Source organism: Symsagittifera roscoffensis, chromosome 5, assembly GCF_963678635.1.
Source record: "Symsagittifera roscoffensis chromosome 5, txSymRosc1.1, whole genome shotgun sequence".
Lineage (NCBI taxonomy): Eukaryota > Metazoa > Xenacoelomorpha > Acoela > Convolutidae > Symsagittifera > Symsagittifera roscoffensis.
In genome coordinates this window covers 30,816,925-30,822,924 of record NC_087066.1, presented here as the reverse complement: position 1 = coordinate 30,822,924, position 6,000 = coordinate 30,816,925, and positions in this window count along the sequence as shown.

The following is a 6,000-nucleotide window of genomic DNA, read 5'->3' as shown; positions in this document are numbered from 1 at the left end:
TTTACCTATTAAGAAAGGAAAGTGGTCTCTTTTTGTGGAAAACTTTTGTAAAAAAAGGCGACTAATTAGTAGTTAGCACATTAAAAGAGTGGCATTGTAGGATGGCTCATAATAACTACAAAGAGACAAGTCGTTTTGAGCAACATGTTCAAGGCATGAAGATAAGTGATTTTAAAATTGAGAATTTTGAAAGTTGTGACTTGAATAAAGCAAAAAAGAAGCCAATCCCGAAAGACTGCTACACCAGGGCAACCAGGACACTAGATTCTGTTCACATAGATGTTTTAGGTCCTATCCACCCAATAGCAGAGGTTGGTCATAGATATGCTATAGGTTTCGTGGTTAGCTCTTCTAGATATCTAAAAGCTTATTTCATTAAGAACGGAGATGAGGCAACAGAAAAAATAGAAAGGTTCATAGTAAACGTAGGATTCCCTCACACTTTAATTTCAGATGGCGCAGGAGAGTACATTGGTCAGAAAATTAGGCGAGTTTGTAGAAAACAGAAATTAGACCTGGAAACGTCTGCTCCTTATTTCCCTCAAGAGAACGGAAGGATAGAAAGAGTGTGTGGCAATTACTCCAATGGCTCACTGCCTAATTTTTGATACCAATTTATTGAAAACTTATCGGCCTTATGCTCTTAATATGGCTATCAATCACAAAAACATAGGCTCTTTTTCTGCTATAGGCCAAACACCCTACGCGTCTGTGTATGGAGATAAACCCAACCTTAAGTATGAAAAAACAGATTCGCAAAAAGCTAGACAAAAATTCTAAGAAGAGAATTTTCTCGGTGACATCGGAAAATTGTAGAGCTTATCTGATAGGAATTGAGATTGAAGGATAATTCAAAAAACAAAAGTGTAGAAAAGTAGTTTTGACGAATCTAAAATCTATTTTGAGAAAAAGATAGTAAGAAATGAAAAAAAATAGGTGATGTAAAAAATTTTTGAGAAAACCTCGAAAAATTACCAAAAAATGCTATGGAAGTATTAGCAGACCCTTACTGGCAAGAAGCAATACAAAAAGAGTTTAATTCATTAAGGAAAAACTAAGTTTGGGAAATAGTTTGAAATAGATGAGAGAAGCCTATAGGCAGCAGAAGGCAATTTGCTTTGAAGGCCAGCGGAGGCAATTTGCTATAGGCAGCAGAAGGCAAATTGATATCAATCTAAGGGTGAAAATTCCAGCTTTAAGGCTAGATTTGGTGCTAAAAGTTTCAGACAAGCTGAGGAAATGGATTTTCACAAAATGTATTTTCCTTCAACTAAGGGGTCGACCATAAGATTAGTTCTAAGCTTAGCAGTGCAAAATAAGCATGAGTTGAGATAGTTAGACGTGAAAACTGCATACTTGAATGCCAAAATAGTTGAAAATAATTTTAGGAAGCAACCTGAAGGATTAGAGAAAATTGATGAAGAAGGAAAACCACTAGTTTGTCTTCTGAGGAAAAGTCTTTATGATCTAAAGCAGTCCGGTAGAAACTGGCATAGGACTCTAAAAAGCTATCTTGAGGAGTTAGCTTTGACAGTTCAGTTTTTGGTGCGTGCTTGTTTGTCAGATGAAGATGAAGACATTTTTATGAAGCAACCTGAAGGGTTCGAGAAGTTTGATGAAAAAGAAAAACCACTAGTTCGTCTTCTGAAGAAAAATCCTTTTGGACTAAAGCAGTCCGGTAGAAACTGGCATAGGACTTCAAAAGGCTATCTTGAGTTCGCTTTGAAAATTCAGTTTTTGATGACTGCTTGCTTGTTAGGAGAAATGAGGTAGAGATAGAAGGTTTAATTTGTTTGTGGGTTGATGATATAGTGGTTTGTGGAGCAGACAAAAGTTTCTGCAGCTGGTTTGAAAACGTATCTGTGACACATTTGAGATAAGTCGGATAAGTGATCTTAAAATGTTCTTATGATTGAAAATTGATTATTCAAAAGCGAAATTGGGATAGGACAGGAGAAATATGTTGAAAAATTGTTATCAAGATTTAAGATGACCGAAGCAAAATGACCCCTATTGGTGAAAACGATAAACTGGCAAAAGAAGATTGTCCTTTAGACGGTGGCACAGAAGAAGAAAATATGGAAAGTTATGACTATTGAGGACTTGTTGGTTATCTAAATTACTTAGCTTCTTCAAGTAGACCCGATATTTGCTTAGCAGCAAAACTGTTAAGTTCTTTTGTGGAAAACCCAGGTGAAAAGCATTGGAAAGCCGGGAAAAATTCTCCAAGATATCTGCTAGGAACAAAAATTTACCTTTAGTATATAGGAGGGATTAGGCTTTGAATCTTGTTAGCTATTTGTATAAGGACTGGGCTGGAAATATAGAAAAAAGAAGTTACTCAGAATACTGTTTTAAGCTTAGGGACAAGTCAAGTGTAATAAGTTGATCTAGCAGACTCCAGCGTTGTGTATCGACTTCAACAGCCGAAGCAGAACACAACGCTGTATTCGAAACAGTAAAGAAAAAAATTCATTTACAGGGCGTACTTACCGACATAGGCATATTATGTAAAAGGCCGTAGGAAGTTTTGAATGATAATCAAGGTATTATTGCCCTTAATAACCTTTCAATGAGCCATGGAAAGACGAAGTATTTTGCCAGAAGGTGACAGTAACGTTTTCATCAACAGCAAACTAGCTTGCAGACGCTTTGACGAAAAAAAACTTGCGATAATGCAAAACTGCAATTTTCCGAGACATTCCATTAGGAACCGCCTAATTGAAAGGTGGGGTTTTGGTGAGTTATCGTAACTGAACTGGATTTGATCTTTCTTATTCGGTTAAAGCTGAAAGCTTTTTGTTAGAATTAGCTGATGAAACATAACCTTTAGTGAAGGGTTTGAGCAACTTTGTGCGGGTGATTCATGGTGTATATTCAATCTTAAATACTTTTGGCTCTATCACTCAAATCTCATTAATTTACTCATTCTTAAACAACCGTTTGTCGCTGCAATAATTTTGATACGCGAAAAATAAATTTTGCTTTCCGACTACAAGATTCTTGCTCTCAAAATTTAAAATTCTGAAAATTAAATCGAAAGACTAAATTACAATTTTGAATTGCATAAGTAATACAGCTGTCAAACTATTAAACTGAATTCGGTTTGAACAACCATTATCTTCTCAGCCAAAAGATGTTTTAAATTTTTTCTGATCGTCTAATTTGCTTGTCGTCCAAATTTTTAAACCCCCATGATGAGACCGATTGCATGATTGCATGCAAAAAATGGCCTACAGAATAGTATGCAAACGTGTTAATTGATGATAGCTTACGCTACTCCCTTCATAAACGTGTTACAACGTACGTTTATGCATGTCCCAGGTCTTCCCCACCATAATCCGATTTGGAAACAATTGGTTTATAAATCGACAAAACCAGAGTAATAGAAAATAATAGTTTGCTTATGATAGCAGAAGAGATTCAAACTCAATCGTATGATGAAAACACTTTTTTTGTATGTGATCGTAATACTTTAAGGTACTACTATGATAGAATGGTCCCTCGAAAAGCAACTGTGATAAACAGGTGTAGTAATTTGAAATCTTATTTATGTATAAATTATTCATTTCAAAAATCTCGCGAAAAAAGTTGAGACACAAACTTTTCAGATTAAAAATCGAGTTAGCTATATTGTTTATATCAAGAAATATGCTCGCTTCAACCTATTTTACTGTTTGGGAAGCAAAACTCTGCTGATTTACTTGTCTTCAAAACTGTAAATTAGAGGTTTTTTTAAACTTCTAACTTTAAATGGCGAGGGAGGAGGTTTTACAATATAACTAAACATAAAATTGCTAAATCATGATAATTAAAGGATTTCAGAGCCATAGGTGTTTTATTCTCAAGGAACTTTGTAAGGACCACTGTGTCATAAATTGTATATGCTTTGTACTGATAGTTGTTCCTCCGAAACGTTTCCCGATTTATACTCCGACGCACAATCACCAGTTGATTCACTTCTTTCTTTTTGCTCTCTGTTCCTAATAAAAGATCAACATCTTGAACTGTTTCTTGTACTCAGCTTTTGTTTTAAATAGTTGCTTTGAAGTCAACGGTTTTCCCTATTCATACAAACCCTGTGAAAATGTGTTAAATTTTTTTGAGTAATTCGAATGTTCAATGAAGTATACTAGAAAAGTTTTCTTTTTCCGAGTTTTGAAGAAAGTGACGGAATACTTGTGCACATGTGATTGTTTTAACCTGACAATTTCCAACTTTTTAGCCAGCAGTTTTTGACTTAATTTTTTTTATCATCCGAAAGTTATTTTTGTCCAGAGCTCAAATTTAAGACATTTCAGAAAATAAGACATTTCAGAAAATAAGACATTTCAGTCGTTATTATTTTTTTGTGAAGATTCGGAAATTTAAATTTTGCTCATTTGGTCAGTTTGGGTTAAATAATGCTCAAAATTTCGTGCTAATAACGCGTAAGCGGAGACCTAATCTGTCTTAGAAATTGTTCCTTATTGCATTGAGGCATGCTATTTGGTCTTTGTGATAATTCGCTCTCTGCAAAATCTATCACGTCGTAATTTACTTAGCGTGCGGATGATAGGTTACAAGAAGTCTCCAAAAAATTTATATTTCATACAGTTTAAAAAGCAGTCGAAAAACTTAGGGCTTCACCCTACTACGAGCAGTCTTGTTCTTTTTTCCCACTCCCTAATTTTTTCCGATTGTTACAAAACTTTGTATGCGAACCAATTACCCAATAAAAGTATAATTGGTTTTCTTTTTTAAAATTGTAAAACCCCTCGTCAAATCGTGAAACTGATGCTTAAGTCAGGTGGGGAAAAAGAAAAAACGCTCTTTGTTTTGATTTCTCAAGCATTTTTCCCTTTCGTTTTTTAGGCTACATCTAGCATTTGTGCTTCTGAATTTCGAAAAATTAACAGCTTAGGTTTTGTCTGTGTAAAAAAAAATAATTTATTTTTAGCCAGAGCACCATCCTTATTGTTTTTGAACAATTTGAAGAGAGCAATTTTTTCTTTTTGCAAGGATATTCACTTTTGATGTGAAAGTGTAAACGTTGTAAAATTTAAAATGAAGATTTAAAAAAGCTATCAAATGCCACTAACACATAATGTACGATCGATTAGTTTGCATGCTTTTTTGTCGAATCTCTTTCAAATCGAGGATTTGTTGAAAGTGTTTTTCGCTTAAGTTTATCTCATTATTCTTTCTCCCTTCTCACTTTACAATGTTGTAAAACAAAAAAAAATGAAATTCAAGTCTTTCTTGGCTATTTAAATGTCTAATAAACGTTCGTCAACAATTATATTTGAGAATGCTGATGCATTTTTATTCTTCACTCACTGACACCTGCAAAATGAGTACGAAAGTAAGCAGACATAAGTTCAGCAAGTTGAAATTTGCCATTTTGCAATTTGAGTAGAAGGGGTGAGGAAAAAAGAATGACGTTTGTTGGTAAAAGTCCATTAATGTGCAATAATAGAAATAATGGACATAGAAGTCAGTGATTTCTACTTTTCATTTTTTCCACCTAATTTTCCCGATTGGAGTCATTTTACTGTGGAGGAAAAGGACGGGGAGGAAAAAATTTCTCTGTAAGTTATTTGATTTCTCATACAATTTTGTTATTCGTACTGAATCTACATGTAAAGGTTATGTTTTTTTCTAATATTATTTTAGTCATGTTATTTTTCAGCACACTTCACCTTTTGTTTTTGAACAGCTTGCTAAAAATTCACATTCAGTGATGGAAATATAAACATCATAGAATTTAAAGTGATGACATGTAGCACTGGTTTTTATGAATTTTGTGAATTAGATAGCTTGTGTTTTGCTTCTAATACAATATATATATTTTTTTCAGTCAGATTATTTTACTTTTTGTTTTTGCATAATTTGAACTAAGCAAACTTGCTGATTTGAACTATGCAAAAAAAAACAAACTCGTATTAATGAAAAAGTAGGAATCATAAAAACTAAAACTAAAATTTTAAGAATTTAATGAAGTCTACAAGCAAAAACTAA